At 43.0% G+C, this 20,454-nt stretch overlaps 1 protein-coding gene across 3 annotated transcripts in view; it reads right to left on the minus strand.

The window, feature by feature from the left end:
- The window catches only part of kalrna (kalirin RhoGEF kinase a), a 584,657-nt gene that overhangs the window by 169,770 nt on the left and 394,433 nt on the right, over positions 1-20,454 (minus strand). The window lies entirely within an intron of this gene.

Consider the following 20,454-nt stretch of genomic DNA (forward strand, 5'->3'; position numbering starts at 1 on the left):
AGTCTGCAATTTATCCCATCAGATAAAGCATAGAAATAAGTTTAATTTGACACCTAATTCACTTTCATATCTCAAGTATTAAAAAAGTTATGGCCATTTTCATACTCGGAAATTAGCATCTTGTTCCCTATTGATTTTCTATGGACATTACAAAAAAGCTGTGATCGTGGACAGTCAAAAGCCCATAACTTTCTTAAACATTAAGAGAACTGAATGAAATTTTCAGTTATCATAGATTGAAGCATTCTGAAACAAATATAAAATAATCTTACTTGGATGACCTGAAATTAAAGCATATAATTAGTTAGTTACCTAATTGTAGCTAATTCCAAACTTCAATTAATAGATCTAAACATCTATCCATTTCTTAATAAATGATTAACATTTTTAAATAGCCTAATAGGCCTTTCTCACGGGGCGCATTGATGCAAGATGTAACCAGAGTGAAGTGGTCGTGGTCTAGCACGATATCACACGATATAACGGGGGGGGTAGAAAAAGAGTTCCCACGGTACTCGGCATTTCTGTTATTTGTGCGAGTGACTTGTCCGTCTCCCGAGCTTTCCCGTTAAATCTTGAAAGACATTGTAAACTGTCAAGTGTAATTAAATCATCACGTGGCACAAATGATGGGGGGGAGAGAGAGAAATGAGGGGAGACGTATATACACACACAAAGCAGAGTTTTACTGTGTATGTGGGAGACATAGATGGACTGAGCACAGTACCTCGGTCTTACTGTGTGTGGGAGAGGGGGAGAAAGAGATGTACACTCACAGAGGCAGAGTCTCTCAGCCTGTGTGAGAGGGAGGGAGGGAGGGAGAGAGAGAGAGGCACACACAAGGTGGATGTGAAATCTCACCTGCCTGTTTCAGTGACAGACACCCGCCGCCAGTAAATGAAGACACCCCCATCTGTCTCCCCCACCTCTCCCTCGACTCCCCCACCTTTCCCTCCCAACTCCAGTCCCGGCCCGACCCCCTGGGAAACTGAAGGGAGCAACAATTAACTGCTGCCTGCCAGCTGAGTTATAGAGTTCCCACGGTAGTAAGATAATGTTAGTTGCGCCCAAGTTTAAATTTCCAACGTGTGTTTCAGAGTAAAGAGTCAGCGCAGAATCCTTGATAATCAAAAACTGTCTGAATCAGCAAGTTAGACACAAAATGCTGGAGTAACTCAGCGGGCCAAGCAGCATCTATCTCTCAAAGAAGTACATGTGAAAAATTTCTCACGGACCATAAAAATGCGGGACCTTTCAGTAAAGTCCCTTTTAAAGATTATAGTTATTTTCTTGAATCTCATTAACATAACTCATGAATAAGTTGATGTCCATATGCGGATGCAAATCTTTATTTTTTAAATTCAATCCCACAGAAGACAATTTTTACTCACCTTCTGTCCCCTCTGTCCAGCTTCCGGGTTCACCGTTCGCAGGAGTTCCCACGGTACACGCAAGAGTCAGTACGGATATCGCACTGGCCACTACGTGCATATAATGTTGCAATGTTCAACCACAAGTGTACAAGTCACTCTTGGAGAAATTCAAGCTTGTTTGAATTTTCTCCCGAGTCACCAAGTTACACGAGTACCTGCCGTTAGCGCCACGGTGGTCCACGGTGGTCCACGAATGCCGTACGGTTATCGCAAGAGGTTCCCACGATGTTCAACTCTGGTTAACACTTGCGTCGCCAGTTGCCCCGTGAGAAAGGGGTTTAAGTGTCCAAGTAATATTCACAAACAATTCACAATAAAACATGATTTTTAAATCTCATTTACATTAATTTATAGGCGAAATGGAAGGAATTTAGTGTTTAATTGCTGTAAATTAAAGTCCATTTAAATCAGCTTTCTAGTGGGATCCTGTGAACATGCTGGTTTAGAACGTTCACATTGCGGTAGATTTGTGCCCTCAAATGCCCAGAAAATTACTGCGGGATATAATGGGCCCAAAATTAGCTACTCGCAACATTAAACTTTGTATAAAGGGATCCTAAGAAGCCCTTTTTAACGTAAAAATAAACAGCCTACCTTCCGTTTTCCCTGTATGAGATCTGGCCCGTTGTTGGCGGTTGGGGGTTTAGAGGTTAATTTTTAACCTACTATAACAATTAAATAAAGCCCTTAAAACTTATAATAGCTCTTCCAGCGATTTTTTGTTAATAATTAACTAGGCTAAAAAACCTCGATTTGAATAGCCTAGGGAAAATCGCGTTTTAAACCCGCCCTCCTCTAAACGGCGCCAAAACCGCGCACACAGGCTGGGACAGATTTTCAGCGCCGCTTCAGGTATGTTTTGCAACATACCTATATAAAGAGAAGTAGGGTTGCCAATGATTCAGAGATACAATGTGGAAACAGGCCCTTCGGGCCACCGAGTCCACGCTGACATGTACACTAGTTCTATCCTACATGATAAGGGGAATTTACAGAAGCCAATTAACCTACGAACCTGCATGTCTTTGAAATGTGGGAGGAAATTGGAGCGCCTGGAGAAAACCCACATGGTCATAGGGGGAACGTACAAACTCCATACAGTCAGCACCCATGGTTAGGATCGAACCAGGCATTGTGAGGCAGGAACTCTACCACTGTGCTACTTGGCCACCAATAATCCTGTATTGGATGGGGCACCTATAGAAGTAACTTTCTCAGTCTCTCCTCAGCATGCTCTGCTCCAAGAGAAACAAACCCAGTCTATCCAATCTCTCCTCATAACTGAGACTTTCAATTCCAGGCAAATTCCTGGTGAATCCCCTCTGCACCCTCTCCAGGGCAATCACATTCTTTCTATGCTGTGGCAACAAATATTGCAAACAATATTTCTTATGTAGCCTCACCATTGTTTTATAAAGCTGCACTATAACTTTTCTGTTCCTGTATTCTTTGCCCTTGCCAATGAAGGCTAGCATTGCATATGCTGTCTTTACCACCTTGTCTACCTGTGATGCCACCTTCAAGAATGTTAGGATTTATAAGGCAAGATGCATCTGTTTTGAATGGGGGAAACTTTTTCTAATCTCTTACCTTGATGGAGATGCGATTTTCTTCCCATATTGTATCTCCGTCCACACTACGGCCTAACATCGAGTAGTTGGCGGCCTTTGCTAGAGACCGACTTTTGAGAGCTCCACTGCGGGTGCCTGGGGGATTTTAACATCGCGGAGTCCGCGATCCCTTTGCCAGGGATCAACCTTGGAGCTCAAACCATGGGTTCTTGCAAACTTAACATCACGGAGTTTGCGGTCTCTATCAGAGACCGACTTCGGGAACTCCAAGCCACAGGAGCTTCGACTGCCCCAACGCGGGAGCTTTGACTGCCCCAACGCGGGATCTTTGACCAGCGGCTGTGGGAGCTTCGATCGTCCCGACAGATGGTTCGACTGCCCCGACTATGGGAGAATAAAGAGGACGAAGACTGGACTTTTTTGCTTTCCATCACAGTGGGGGGAATCCTCCGAAAGGTGGATGTTTATGTTAATTTTTATGTAGTTGTGTGTCTTGTTGCTTTTTTTTCCATATGGCTGTATGGTAATTTGCATATCAATTAATTGGTACACGTGACAATAAAATTCCTTTGAAACCTTTGAACCTTTGGACATCTAAGTTGTTAATGTATGGAACAAACAGTAAGTGACACAATGCCAATCCTTTTGGTGCACCACTGGTCACAGTCATTCAATCACAAATTCAATCACCATTACCCTCTGTCTCCAATAGCCAAGCCAAATTGGATACAATTTGCTAATTTTCTATAGATGCCATAGATTCTAATCTTCTAGACCAGCCCCTGCTTGTGGGAAAGGGCACACAGTGCTGGAGTAATTTAGCAGGTCAGGCAGCATCCCTGGAGAACTAGGCAACATTTCGGGACAGGACCCTTCTTCAGACTCTTAATGGGACCTTGCCAAATGCCCTACTAAAATCTAGTTGGTTCATAAAATATTGGTGAGGCTACATATGGAATATTGTTTCCGATTTTGGCTGCCACAGCGTAGACGGAATGTGATTGTTCTGGAGAGGATGCAGAGGAGATTTACCAGGAATTTGCACCACATTGCCCTCATCTGTATAATTAGTCCCGTCATTAATAACACCTGCTGAGTTTCTCCAGCATTTCTGTCTATCTTCGATTTTCCAGCATCTGCAGTTCCTTCATTAATACTCATTAATAAACCTGATCAAATTAGTCAGATGGGATTTCCCACGAATAGAGTTATTCCTACTATTCGATCAATCTTGGCCTTTCTAAGTGTAGATTGATCCTGTCCTTCAGAATTATGAGACAAAACTCACTGGGTTCTAATTACCTAACATCCCTTCTTGAATAAAGGAATCAGCTTACTTGAGGCAGGAACACAAAAAACAGCCAGGTGGCTTGAATCGCCTACTTCTGTGCTCTCATGTATTAATGATTACACCAGCAATGAAGTACACCATACTGCGTATTCTGGCAGAGTTGACAACCCAGAAACAGGTGAATTCATTTGAGAATTCTGCAGAATCCATAGGAATTTTACACACAGAATACAGATGAAAAAAATACAATAAATTCAATTTTAACTTGTTTTCCTCATGTATAATCATTTCCAGTTGACCAATTTCTCCCCAACTATGCATCACATTGCTTGATCAAGTCCATGTGGGTTTATTTCACTTTTCATATTTTGCTTGGGTAGGTTACAACCCAGCGGTATAAACAGTGAATTCTTTAATTTTAAGTAACTTTTACAAACTCCCCTCCCCCTCCCTCAACATAACTAATGCAGCAAAAAAAAACCCCAAACACATATAATTACTTTACTTCTCTCCAGCAATTTTACAATCTTTTAAAGTTGTACCATTTGAGAATCTATAAATAAGTAGTAAAGAGTATAGAAATGGCACATACTTCATATCATCATCATCATCAAAGCATATTTTCACAGTAATAATAAACTATTTACCCCTTACCACCTGGTGATGAGGAAAAAAACAAAAAGCTGAGAATATCTCTCATTACTCTTGGCATGAACATTGTAATCCCAGATTTTCATTGAATGTCCTTCAAACTTTCCAATCTACTGTCATTATATTATTTTTCTACTGTTTGCTGTGCACTGTACTTTCGCTGTTCAACTCTTGTTCAATACGTCTGCACCAACCCAGTATCCTTTTAACCCGCAAACCAATGAAACCCAATACCCATCAATTGTCGCATCAGAAGCTTCAACAGTCTAATTTTATAAGCATTCACGGAAACCCACGAATTGCAAACTCACATTTAAAATAAAGTCGCCACTAGTTTAATTTAAGGGGGATTAAAATGCTGAAGAAACTCAGCGGGTGAGGCAGCATCTATGGAGCGAAGGAAATAGGCAACGTTTCGAGTCGAGACCCTTCTTCAGACTGATGTGAGGGTGGGGGTGGGGGGGGGGGGGGGGGAGGGGACGGGAAGAAGAAAGGAAGAGGCGGAGAGTGTGGGCGGAGGGAGAGCTGGGAATGGGAGGAGAAAGTAGGGACCACCTGAAATTAGAGAAATCAATGCTCATACCGCTGGGGTGCAAACTGCCCAAGCAAAATATGAGGTGCTGCTCCTCCAATTTATGGTGGGCTTCACTCTGGCCATGGAGGAGGCCCAGGACAGAAAGATTGGATTCGGAATGGGAGGAGGAGTTGAAGTGCTGAGCCACCGGGAGATCAAGTAGGTTGATGCGAACCGAGCAGAGGTGTTGGGTGAAGCGATCGCCAAGCCTACGCTTAGTCTCACCGATGTAGAGCAGCTGACACCTAGAGCAGTGGATGCAATAGATGAGGTTGGAGGAGATGCAGGTGAACCTCTGCCACACCTGGAAAGACAGCTTGGGTCCTTGAATGGAGTCAAGAGGAGAGGTAAAGCGACAAGTGTAGCATTTCTTCTGGTGGCGCTATTGTGGCTTAGGACTGCGCCATTTAGCTCCGCTCTGCTAAACGCCGAAAAAATAATCGAAACCTAAACCGGACAGATTTAAAAACACTTACCGGCAGACATTCAGTGTCGAGTAAGTGACGTCAGCAGAACGCGAATCCGGTATTTTAAATGACCTGTAGACGCTTGCCTAGACAACCACGGAGGAAACAACAAGCAGAAGGCGAGGAAGGCCCTGAAGAAGCCTTGACCTCGAGTATGGAGCACCCACGCGAGGAAGCAGCAAGGCAACCTCTGTGGTTGGAGGACATCCGTTCACTACTCGGTGAGCAACTTGCGGCTGTGAAGGTGGAAATTTCAGCTGGGAAGGCAGAAATCTGTGGCAAGATTGACAAGATAGATGCCCGTATAGAGGAGGTGAATTCTTCCTTGAAAAGGGAAATCCACAGGCTCGAAACCTATATCAGCCGTAAGTTGGAGCCTATTCTTGCTACTGGACCCTGCACCCTCCCCTTCCCATTCACCACTTCTCATCTACTTGAGGCAAGACTCCAGTATGAAAAGAGTGGACCCTTTCCCACCCTAACCAACATGTCACACCCACTCACAGCCTGATCTCAGTCTGCAAAGACTGGGCCCTTCTACACCCACCCCACTCCAATCACCACTTCATCTCCAAGATTCACAGGGAAAACTATTAAAATGCATGTAGAATAATAATTTATATGTAATGAGTAGAAGGGATCCAGTTTCATGTCTACTAAAGAATGTCCCTAAAAATTGATTTTTTCTAATTGACATCCCAGGATTCTACTACTTACAATACAATGACTCTCGTTGAATAATATTAGTTGGATTTTTCTCCAGGCATATTTTGAGCAGGTGGTGGATAAAACAAGTACACAAAATAGACGTCACTGATCCATTTGATGCCTGGATCACATTAACCCAATTAGCTCAAACTCTGGGGCTTAGAAATTGGATTGGTGACTAAATATTGTTCCATAAACTGTCAGCCCTACAGGAAGGATCCCTTACAAAAATTGTGGTTAAAAATGTGTGAAGGGTTGTGTTATGACAGTTTATATCCAAAAGCAGTGGCAGGCAAATTGAATAAAAATATAAGGGGGTAAAACCTCACTCATGAAATGGTGTTAGTGTGACCACATATGGAATATTGTGCACAATATTGATCACCTTATTTAAGGAAGAATGTAAGTGTGCCAACTGAAATGGGCTTCACCTGGAGCCTGTGGACTTAAAGGTCCTCTGGTGCCTCAATGGAAAATAACCCAAATATTCTCCAAGAATGGCATTGGTGGAGTAGGGTAGCCCTCTCTGAGAGTAAAACAAAGGACACAAAGTAACCAAAGCTGGAGTAACTCAACGGGTCATGCAGCATTACTCGAGAACATGGATGGTGATGTTTTGGGTCAGGACCATACTTCATACAGCAGGGATGTTATAGCTGGCATTCAAGTCATTAAAGACATACTCTCAAAATCTTTGAATCGTACAGATTTTAAAGGGAATTATTTGAGAATTTGTGGCCTTTCACCAACAACGGGTTTACTCGAAGAACCACCATAGAATTATTAGAGAATCCTGAAGCAATCCGGGCAGTACATCAAAGGGATATGAGAATGGGAAGGCATTTTTTAAAGTACGTTCTACATTAACATATGGGTGAACCTCATTGGTTCTAAAACATTTTATAATCACTGTAAAATTATTTTGTAAATCTGTAAAGATTTACAGAATTACCAGGACACAGGTGAAAGTCATTCAGTCCATCGTGACTGTGCTATTCAAAAATAAAAATTGCTCGCAGTTTAATCTCACTGTCCAACACTAAATTCTTCACTTTGTAATTCACGATTCTTCAAGTGTACATCCAAATTTTAAAATTAAATAGAGTTTCTTCTTCTTCTTCTTGCATATGGCGTGCAGAGCCTAAAGTTGTAGGACAACTTGTTCTATTTGATCTTATTTGATTGTGCACGCCGGGTTGATTGCATTCGTCGAAACAGGGCGGACCACGTGAGGGTTGCAATCTCCCACCCAAATAAAGGTCCAAGAGTCAAGAATGTTGAAACAACAGAATCCTTACTTGCAAAGATTTCTACCTCCAACACACTTTCAGGTGTTACAACGAGATCCTTACCACCTTCTGGGTGAAAATATTTTTCTTCATCTCTTCATCTTCATAATATTTCTGACCAATTACTTTAAATGTACACACTCTTATTTTTAATCATTCTTCTGAAGGAATTAGTTTCTTCCCACATACATTATCTAAGGCGGCCAGAAGAATGGAACGTTGCTGGTGAGCGTAATGGGATCTCACTTCCCGTGCCCTCCGAGGCACTCTTGGTGTTGCGAGGTCAACCATGGGAGTCGCCACGGGGCAGGGAGAATGTGTTATGGCTGTGTTAAGCAAGGGTCGGGGTGTTCGCGGGTGCCCAGATTGAGGTGTTGGTGGAGTGGGCCACAGGAGCATCTGTCCCAGAACAAGTGTTTCCCAAATTGGCCAGAGACGGGATAAAGGAAAATGAGGGACTCGGAGATGGGATATAGACAATAGACAATAGGTGCAGAAGTAGGCCATTCACCCCTTCGAGCCAGCACTGCCATTCAATGTATCATGGCTGATCATCTACAATCAGATATGAGTGTGGGTAGGCGAGGAAAGGAGCAGGGGGACTGGGAAAGTGGAAGATGGTGGGAGAAATGGTGCACACCAGAATGGGGGATGCATAGGAATGAAGGGGAGGACAGGGAGGGTTTTATTTAAAATTAGAAAATTCAATGTTAGCAGGAAAGAGGGTGGGAATAGGGGAAGCTATTAGTTAAAATTGAAGAATATATCTTGTTGTCTTCTCAGCTCCTCGGAGGCAACTAATGACCTGCAAAGTTGGCGCCAGAAACGTGGCGACACTGTGTACTGCCTCGGTGAAGTCTACTATTATTACACTACAATCATTGCACTTTTTGTACTTAGATGTGATTGTGCTTATCTATAGAATTATTTTACTGGATTGTAAGCAAAGCAAAGAATTTCACTGTACATAGGTACATGAGACAATAAAGTATCATTGAATCATCAAAAAAAAAGAGTTCTGAAAGTAACCTCCCCCAAATTTTTCGGTCTACAACATAGGTTACCATTTGTTGGTTTTGAGATTTCGTTTAGTTTAGAGATACAGTATGGAAACAGGCCCTTTGGCCCACCAGGTCGATGTCGACCATTGATCACCTGCATGACTGTTCCATGTTATTCCACTTTCACGTCCAACACATTGGAAGCAATTTACAGAAGCCATTTAACCTACACATCTTTGGATTGTTGGAGGAAATCTAAGCACCCAGAGAGAACCCATATGGTCACAGGGAGAACATATAAACTCCATATAAACAGCACCGATAATCAAGGTCTAATCCGGGTCTCTGCCACCGTAAAAGGCAGCAGCTCTACCTCTGCATCACTATCCCGCTCTTTGCTAGGTCTCTAACAGGCTCTAACCTTTCTCTTCATTGAAGTATAAAACACCTTTCGATTTTACTGGTATTTTTTCATGCCTTCCTCTTGAGTTCCCAATTCCCCCCTAATTTCTCCCTTTCCCTTTCTATACTCTTGTGGGCTTTATTGGTGCGATGGCCCTTATCTTACTCTCCATATATCTTGTCAGTTGGGGATTCTAGAAATGGCAGCCTCACCTTTTTCCTTTATAGGAACATGTTCACCCTGAAGGAGCTGTTTGTAGTCCACTTTTGTGAAGGCACTTCTCAACAGAGTGATACAAAATCCGAGATTAATACTAATACATAAACTGAGAAATACACTCATTTGAGTGTGCAAAATCTTGAGAGGAATGGACATGGTGAATGCACAGAGTCTATTGCTCAGCGTAGGGGAATCAAGAACCAGAGGACATAGGTTTAAGGTGAGGGGGGAAAGATTTAATAGAAATGTGAGGGGTAACTTTTTTTACACAAAGGGTGGTGGGTGTATTGAATGAGCTGTCGGAGGAGGAAGTTGAGGCAAGTACTATCGCAAGATTTAAGAAACATTTAGACAGGTACATGGATAGAATAGGTTTAGAGAGGTGTGGGCCAAATGCGGGCATATTGGGCCGAAGGGCCTGTTTCCACTCTAATATTGACCTTTGCCCAATTTAGAACTTATTTTACCCTGAAATCTCCTATATCAGATGCTTTTTACTGTTGACAAGGATGTAAGTGGACCCTTGGCATCTCTAGCATGGAAATGTCAACACTATAATCGACTGCCCATTCGTAATCTTGCCAAGGTCAACACAGTCTCACACACATCCTCTTAATTTTGCATTCAGAATTTACTTTCGAGAATTGAATGATAGCTTTATTCAATGCTTTTAATTTTATGTTTAAAGGAAGATTTGTTGGTCTAAAAGTTGGTGCCTGGAAAGGTTGGTTAAACAGGTGGTGGCAGCAGGCCAACAAGTGTTTTGCTCAAAGGTCTGGTGCTGCCCAATTCTGCAGAGCCCTAGGCTTGAGGCATTGCACGCTACAGAATCGGACTGACATGCTTTGTGCACTCAGAGACATTTCCCCTGTGTGCATTGTCACACAGAATGTAAAAAGAAACTGATAACATGGAAGTCTACAGGCTAATGCTAACCTAGCACTAGCACAGCTGCACTCGGCCATCAGTAAGCAGCAGGATGCTCACCCCGACGGTGCCTTCATTGTTGCAGGGGACTTTAACCAGGTCGACCTACGAGCCACACTCCGCAAATTCCACCAGCATGTGCAGTGCCCTACCAGGGGCTCAAACACACTGGATAAAGTGTACACCAACATCAAGGACGCTTACAGAGCTCTCCCCTGCCCATCCCTGGGGCAATCCGATCACCTCTCACTGTTTCTACTGCCATCATACAAATCCCTCATCCGCAAGACCAAACCTGCAATAAGGACGATCAAAATATGGCCCGAGGACGACACTCTACAATTCCAGGACTGCTTTGATCGCACCGACTGGGACCTGTTTGAACAACAGGCTAACAGTGGTACACATCCACTGTGCTCTCCTACATCAACTGCTGTGTGGAGACTGTCACAGTTCCCACAGTTCCGGAAACCCTGGATGAACAAGGAGGTTCAGGATCTGCTAAGGGCACGCAACAATGCCTTTAAATCCAGGGTCACTTCTGCCTACAGTGCGGCCAGGTCGAACCTGAATCAAAGGCATAAAAAAGGCCAAAGACATCCACAGACAAAAGGTGGAAGACCACTTCAATACCGCGGACACCAGAAGCATGTGGCAGGGTGTCAGGGACATCAATGACTACAAGAGCAGCCCCGCCTGCCCCCACGGAGATATCACATTGGCCAACAAACTGAACACCTTCTTTGCCCGGTTCGGAACTGGCAACACTACCAGGAGTGGAATAACCCCGGCCATGGCGGAGGGACAGACCTTAACACTGAGCACTCAGGAGGTACAGTGCGCTCTGCGTAGGATCAATCCACACAAGGCTGCAGACCCGGATGGAGTCCAGGGACGGGTACTAAAGGACTGTGCTGTACAGCTGGCGGAGGTATTCATGAGAATCTTCAATCTATCTCTATCTCTGGCAACGGTCCCCAAGTGCCTGAAAACAGCCACCATAGTGCCGGTGCCGAAAAAGTCCAAAGTCACCAACCTGAACGACTACCGCCCGGTTGCCCTAACTCCAATCCCAATGAAGTGCTTCGAAAGGCTGGTCCTCTCCCATATCAAATCCAGCATCCCTGCCTCACTGGACTCTCATCAATTTGCATACAGGGCAAATAGATCAACAGAGGATGCCATCTCTCTGGCTCTTCACACTGTCCTGACTCACCTGGACAGACAGGGCACGTACGTGAGGATGCTCTTCGTTGACTATAGCTCTGCATTCAATACGGTCATCCCCACCAAGCTCACCACCAAACTCCACCAGCTAGGCCTCAGCTCGCCGATATGCGATTGGATCCTGAACTTTCTGACGGAGCGACCGCAGGCAGTGAGACTGGGCCCGCACCTGTCCTCCACTATCACCCTGAGCACCGGCACACCACAGGGCTGTGTACTAAGCCCCATGCTCTACTCCCTCTTCACTCATGACTGTGTTTCTGCATTCGACACCAACACCATCGTGAAGTTTGCAGACGACACAACAGTGATTGGGCTGATCACCAACGGTGATGAAACAAAATACAGAGCGGAGGTGCAGAACCTGGCGGACTGGTGCGCACGTAACAACTTGTCACTAAACACCTCCAAGACCAAGGAGCTGATTATTGACTTCAGGAAGTCCCATAATGGAGAATACGCCCCAATCGCCATTTACGGGGAAAGTGTGGAGAGAGTGTCCAGCTTTAAGTTGCTGGGCACTCACATTTCAGAGGACCTCACATGGTCCACCAACACCGCTGCGCTGGTCAAGAAGGCACAGCAACGACTGTTCTTCCTGAGGACATTAAAAAAGACTGGTCTGCCCCAACAGCTGTTGACAACATTCTACCGCTGCACCACAGAGAGCATATTAACGTATGGCATCTCTGTGTGGTATCTCAGCTGCACGGAGGCGGAGAGGAGAGCTCTTCAGCGCGTCGTCCACAGAGCGCAGAGGATCATTGGGACAGAACTACCAGCCTTGGAGGGCATCTACCTCACATGGTGCCTCAGGAAGGCCGTCAGCATCCATAAAGATTCATCACACCCCTGTAACGGACTGTTCGAACTACTTCCCTCCGGCAGACGTTACAAGGCCTTCTACGCCCGAACCTCCAGACTCAGAAACAGCTTTATTCCAAGAGCTATAGCGGCTCTGAACTGGCCCTGCTGAGTGCCCCCCACCCCCCTGGACTGTCTCCCTCGGATGGTCACGTTACACAGCTTATTTATTTATTTTACTTTTCTTTTTCATCGGTTGGAGCTGCATACTAAATCTCATTACACTGACGTGCAATGACAATAAAAGATATTATTATTATTATTATGGGTCAATGGCAAAATGCATCTCAAATAGCTTGGAAGAGAGAGGTAGAAGACATCAGGAGATTTAGACTATAGACTTTAGAGATACAGCATGGAAATAGGCCTGTCTACTCACCATTTTTACCTAGGACAAATAACCTACAAACATGTTTGGGATATGGGAAGAAACCCAAGCACCCGGAAAAAAACAGGGTGGTCACAGGGAGAACATAACAACTCTGTACAGACAGCGTAGTCAGGATCGAACCTGGATCTCTGGCACTATAAGGCAGCCATTGGGCTGCCGTGCGCTGATGTTTGGGATGTCAAGGATCATGCACGGCTCTCGGTAGATAGGGGCAACAGAGAGGCAATGGTTGGTTTTGATGACGGGTTGGAATAAGTATATATGTAAGCACGTGCCTGGAGCCAGACTCTATGGCTTTGGATCTCTTTGAACAGGATCCCTGTCTGCAATGTAGAAACAAGGAACTACACATAGGACTCATCCATATTCTCCAGTGATGCTGCCTGACCCACTGAGTTGCTCCAGCACTGTATGTTCTTTCCCTGTTTGCAATGATGAAGCATTCCGTCCCACCATGGTGAAAGTCTGTTTCTGCATACCTGAATCATGTGGGAGCTAGCACATTGCAAGGTGTGAGATTCCCAGAATTGGTGTTTCTGTTCAGACAGGGGGCTGTGAAAACTATGAAGTACAGTCAGGTGTCAGCCAGCTGCACAGCAAATTAATCCCTGTGGCTTTCATCCTGGATAGCTGTATTCAAAGGGCATCAATCACCCTATGTAGATAAGGAAGCTTGTTTTTCAGCAGTGTATTCTTTGTAAGAGTTCTGTGTGAATGTCCAATGTCTTTTGTCTCTAGTCATGTTCAGTCTTCAGTCTTTTAGTTCCAGTTCCATAGTTTATTTAATTTGTTGGTTATGATATGTTCAGTTTTTAGTTGAGGTCTGCAGATATTTTAATGCTGTGCTGTGATGTCGTATAATGATTGTGCTTGAATAAAAAGTTTAAAATGCTCCTACTATTTAGAATTCAGTGATCCTACACTGAAGTTGATTCACCTCTACAAGCCAAGCCGAGGTGGAGTGAGATCATAGGAATAGCACACGAGTTTGCATTGCACTGTTGGATAGTGCCGTGCTCATCAGGGCACTAACATGGCAGAACCTGGAGCACTCTGCAGGAAATCTGCACAATTTATGCAACCTGCATTATTCTCTCAGAATTTCCTTTATGGCATTCAAGAGTTTGAATTTTATCTCTCATGCAAACATTACTTTAATTAATTCAGTTTCAAGGCCAGTGTATCTTTTCCAGTACCAGAAAAATCAATCTTGTGAAATGGCTTTCTTGTCCAACTGACAGAGGAAACTTAAGGTGAATATAATTTATTCCCAATCTCTCCAATTTAAAAAAATATTGTGCAACCATTTACGGCATTGCTGACCTTTAAATATGTTGAAATGCAAATTAATTTCTATGCTTGGCTTTGAAAGTGTCAGCTGACAAATACCAACTTTGGCAACATCTAACTTGCTTTTGAAGGAAGTTATTTTCAACACCAATAACATTTAGTCAAGGAACAGGAGACAGCAAACTGTTACACTCATCAGGCAATTTACCAATCACAGCCATTGCAATATAAAACCGCATCATAATTGCTATCTTCAGAGAATTATAGAATTGTGACAGCACAGAAGGAAGCTATTTGGCCCACTAGGCCCCTGTTAGTTCCCACTAGCACACCCAATTCCCTTCTCCTCTTTCCCTGTGTCTCTGTATAAAATTAGAACATTGCAACAGTGGAGCACAGGAACAGGCCCTATTGCCCACAATGTCTGTGCCAAATTTGACTGCAAAAAGATCATCTCCTGCCTCTGCACCCGATCCATATCCTTCCTTCCCCAAATATCCAACTGTTTATCTAATATTCTTTCAAACACCACAATCGTACCTGTATCCATCACCACCCCTGGCGGTGTGTTCCAAGCACCCAGAACACTCTGTGTAGAAAACCTGCCCCTCACATCCCCTTTAAACATTTGTCTTCTCGCCTTAAAGCTATGGTATTTGATATTTTCACCCTGGGGAAAAAAGGTTCTGACTGTCTACCCTATCAATGCCACTCATAATTGTATATGCTTATATCAGTTCACGTATCAACCTCCAGCGCTCCAGAGAAAACAATACAACAATGATTTAGATGAAAGGATTCAAAGTAACATTAGCAAATTTGCAGATGACACAAAGCTGGGTGTCAGTGTGAACTGTGAGGAGGATGCTATGAGAAGGCAGGGTGATTGGGACAGGTTGGGTGAGTGGGCAGATGCATGGCAGATGCAGTTTAATGTGGGTAATTGTGAGATTATCCACTTTGGTAGCAAAAACAGGAAGGCAGATTATTATCTAAATGGTGTCAAGTTTGGAAAAGCAGAAGTACAACAGGATCTGGAGGTCCTTGTTCATCAGTCAATGAAAGTAAGCATGCAGGCAGTGAAGAAAGCGAATGGCATGTTGGCCTTCATAATGAGAGGAGTTGAGTATAGGAGCAAGGAGGTCATTTTGCAATTGTATAGGGCCCTAGTGAGACCACACCTGGAGTATTGTGTGCAGTTTTGGTCCCCTAATTTGAGGATGGATATTCTTGCTATTGAGGGAGTGCAGCGTAGGTTTACAAGGTTAATTCCGGGGATGGCGGGACTGTCATATGCTGATAGAATGGAGTGGCTGGACTTGTATACTTTGGAGTTTAGAACGATGAGAGGGGATCTTATTGAAACATATAAGATTATTAAGGGTTTGGACATGCTAGAGGCAGGAAACATGTTCCCGATGTTGGGGGAGTCCAGAACCAGGGGCCACAGTTTAAGAAGAAGGTGTAAATCATTTAGTACGGAGACAAGGAAACACTTTTTCACACAGAGAGTTATGAGTGTGGAATTCTCTGCCTCAGAGGGTCAGCGGAGGCCCGTTCTCTGGATACTTTCAAGAGAGAGCTAGATAGGGCTCTTAAAGAAAGCGGAATCAGGGGATATGGGGAGAAGGCAGGAACAGGGTACTGATTGGGGATGATCAGCCATGATCACATTGAATGGCGGTGCTGGCTCGAAGGGCTGAATGGCCTTCTCCTGCACCTAATGATTACTGTCTATTGTCTATAAGTCTGTCCATTCTCTTCTTATAGCTTATACCTTCAAATCCAGGCCTCATTTTGGTAAATCTCCTCTGCACTTCCTACAATAAACATAGAAACATAGAAAATAGGTGCAGGAGTAGGCCATTCGGCCCTTAAGCCAGCACCACTGTTCAATATGATCATAGCTGATCTTCCCAAATCAGTACACTGTTCCTGCCTTTTCCCCATATCCCTTGATTATGTTAGCCCTAAGAGCTAAATCCAACTCTCTCTTGAAAACATTCAGTGAATTGGCCTCCACTGCCTTCTGTGGCAGATAATTCCACAGATTCACAACTCTCTGGGTGAAAAAGTTATTCCTCTTCCCAGTCCTAAATGGCCTTCCCCTTATTCCTAAACTGTGACCCCTGGTTCTGGTCTCCCCCAACATTGGGAAAAATTTCCTGTATCTAGCCTGTCCAATCCCTTAAGGATTTTATATGTCTCTAAAATATCCCCTCTCATCCTAAATTCCAGTGAATACAAGCCCAGTCGACCTATTCATCATTTGTCAGTCCCGCCATCCCGGAAATTAACCTGGTGAATCTACGCTGCACTCCCTCAATAGCAAGAATGTCCTTCCTCAAATTAGGAGACCAAAACTGCACACTATACTCCAATGGTCTCACTAAGGCCATGTACAACTGCAGTAGGACCTCCTTGCTCCTATACTCAAATCATCTCACTATGAAGGTCAACATGCCATTTGCTTTCTTCACTGCCTGCTGTAGCTGCATGCTTACTTTCAGTGACTGATGTACAAGGACAACCAGGTCTCGTCGCACCTCCCCTTTTCCTAATCTGACACCATTCAGAAAATAATCTGCCTTCTTGTTCTTGCCATCAAAGTGGATAACCTCACATTTATCCACATTACACTGCATTTACCATGCTTCTGCCCACTCACCAAACCTATACAAGGCACCCTGCAGCCTCATAACACCCTCCTCGCAACTCACTCTGTCTCTTTCAATAACTCCACTTTCTTCCTGTGATGTTTAAAAGAAAAGGGCAGCCAGAAGCAAATGTAATACTCCAAGTTTGACCGAACCAAAGTCCCAAATGTCTGTCCAATTCCTCTTTGGAGGCTTTGAATGATTTTGTTTCCACTACTCTTGTAGGCAGTGAATTCCAGACCACAACTGCTTTTAGTGTTTCCTCACCTTCCCCTTGCATTTTTTTGTCCAAATTGCTATCACATATCCTGGTCCTTAAACCATCAACCTTCTCTAACCATGCTATCTATACAATTTCTGGTCTTTTGCTTCTCTACAAATCTTTTCTTAAAATGCTTTGTTCAAATGAGTATGAACCCAGCTCCATAATTTAACTTTTTAGCCCAAATTCTCTGTTATCTGAAAAATTCCGAGCAAATCCTATCTGCATCTACTCATCCATCTTAAAAATTAATTGGCCATGTTTTATCCATTTAAAAGAGAGATGTCCTTGAAGATCAGATCTGCTAGTTTAACAAAGGTTCCTTAGTTAGTAATGTGACTGGATAAAATGTTTCTTCTGAGAAATATGTCCAATCTAGATATCCACTAGAATTGTTTGCACTGTGAGGTTTTTTATTTTTTTAAATGATATGCAAGGTTTTTTTCTCTGGATAATAATTGATTTAATTGTAGCTCTGGAATCGTGAACAAAATGGAGACATGCATTGCCAGAAGAAATGTTCAGTTGCCCGGATAAGACGCATTAATGGGCCATAACAGATTTTGGAGCAACATATGACATATTTACAGAGATATGTCTTGTATTAATCCTTTCATCTGCTCACTTGTTTTTTTTCCTATTCCCGTTTGTATTCACTAAAAGCACAATGCTATTTTGGTATTTGATCACATGTGCTCCAATTTATTTTAATAAAATTACAATTTTTGCCACTGTACAACAGTAAATGGGAAAACATGTCTGATTTACCACTTTTCCAGAATAAAAATAGCCACCTTATAAACTGCTTTATTTACCTAATTTTTCCCTTGTTTCTTTTTCTCTCTTGAAGAAACTGTCTTACATTACATGCTTTAGTACCACATCAGCTTATTTTAAAGCCTCTGTAGTTGCAAAAACAGTCCGTTCAAAGATAATCAAGCTGGACACAATCCTCTCTTGTTCAGTTTAATTTCAGATAATGATTCTGCTTTTCCCAAATACATGTTCCATCAACATTTCTTTTGATTTTCTTTATTTCTCTTTATTGCCCCTTTTTTCCTTAAACCTGGAATCCCCTATCGCAGATCTTACATTTTAAACCACCCCCTGCACCTTATAGCTTCTTTGCCTTGAACTGATGGTCATTGTCGAAATGTTAACCCCATTTGTCTCTCCGAAGCTGCCAAATCTGCAAGCGTTTCCAGCATTTTCTGTTTTATTTTAGATTTCTGGCATCTGCAGGATTTTGCTTTAATTCGGTATTTTCAGTATTCAGTATTTTGTTTTAATTCTGCCCTCATCTGATGATGAACGTGCAATTTGTGAATAATGCTCAACAAAGCAAACCCGGCATTGCTCGTTGTGAGCCGCTTTAAGAAATGTTTCTTCTTGGTTTTCTTAGCATATAAATTTACAACAAATAAACCGTTACGATGCAAGGTCTTAGCTCTAAACCAATAACGGTCAAACATTAACTAAAAATATTAACTTACCGGTCCTTATTAAAGTTGGTCAATCAGCTTCATTAACACAAATGCTGTCACACAACAGATTTTCAGTCAGATTAAATCACTTTTTATACTCATCCGCTGTAATCTGTTGCTGCGTTAGAGTGCTAGAATGCAGTATTTCTTGAAATAAAGAGTTCTTTGTATAGTTTTTGGAAAATTAAGTGTGCCACAGTGACCCATTTTTCATAAGCTCTTGGATAATCTTAAAGGTACTAGGCTCAATATTGGACTGGATTTGTTGCATAAATTCACAAATTCTAGTTTCAAAGTACTTCCTCGACAGTTTGGAAATGGCATGCTATTGATCAATCAACTGCCTACAGTGACTTAGACAAATGCCACATATATCATTTATTTAATTCCCTTACAGGAATACATTTGCTCGGAAGGCCAGTTTAGCTTATTTTTAATTGCTGCAGCCCATCGAATGTAATCTTTCCCTCAGAACTATGGACCAAAATGTGAAGCCAACTATAGTGAAGAGGGGGCAATATATTTTCAAGTGAGGTTAATGTCAAATTCAACAGGAATTCTGTTCCTGTGTGACTTCTGCCCTCGCTCTTCAGGGATGTTTGGGAGGCACTTTTGAGCAAACGTTTGTGCGAGACTGCAGTGGATTTTGGCGGTAGATGGAATTAATAATGCGGCACAGTGGCGCAGTTGGTAGAGCTGCTGACCTACAGCACCAGCGGCCTGAGGTTCGATCCTGAACCTGGGTGCTGTCTGCGTGGAGTGAGCACATTCACCCTGCAACCCCATGGGTTTCCTCCGGATGCTCCGGTTTCCTCCCACACCCCATAGACCTGCGGTTTTCAGGTAAGGTATTTCAAGTAAGTAAATAAATCTGGAATAAAAATCTAATTTATTAATGGTAAAATTGCTGGATTAATGTCAAAAATATATTTGGTTCGCTGATGTGCACCAGTGAAGGAATTCTGCCATCCTTATCCAGTTTAGACTCTCAGCTATTCTCAACCCAATGCAGGGTTTTCGTTCAACTTCCCTCTGAAACAGTTCAGGGGAATGGGCAATAAATATCAGTGGTACCCATAACCCATGTACAAATCATTAAAATAAAAACTCTCCATCATATTTTGCCCATGCGCAAAAAACAACATACAGCATGTCGCAGAGTTAAGAAATTGAAAAAGATGGCGGAGGTGATATCTCATTGCCTTCCCTATCCTAAATTATTCACAATCAATGCAAAAGGACCATCTACTTTTCATGAGCCACCTTTACCCCAGTTATTAAAGCCAGTGCATGATCTCCACTTGTCAGGGTTGTTAGATTCTGTGGGCTGACCTGGGGGAGTTCCTGTATTTCCAACATGTGAACCGGACTTTGGACTTTTTCTTTGCAAACTACGCCAAATATGGCGATTGTGCATTTGTGGGTTGTGCAAAAGAATTTCACTGTGCTGTGCACATGTGACAATAAAGAACCATTGAACCATTGAGACATTAGATTGGACTTCAGCTTAACCTTTTTAACTCAGAGAGAATGGAAACTGCCTATGGACACATATATTCTGTTGCAATCAACTTTGTGCTTGACGTCTTCATTTTTCAAGGACAGCTACAGTGATGCCCAATTCACAGCTGGACTCTGACCAGTGAGATAAGGTTCACTCCTTAAAAAAGATCCAGAGTACCAAAACAAACCTTATATTCTTCACTGGCTAAAGTACCAGAGATAAAGGATTACAAATGTCAGGA

Source organism: Leucoraja erinacea, chromosome 7 (assembly GCF_028641065.1).
Source record: "Leucoraja erinacea ecotype New England chromosome 7, Leri_hhj_1, whole genome shotgun sequence".
NCBI lineage: Eukaryota > Metazoa > Chordata > Chondrichthyes > Rajiformes > Rajidae > Leucoraja > Leucoraja erinaceus.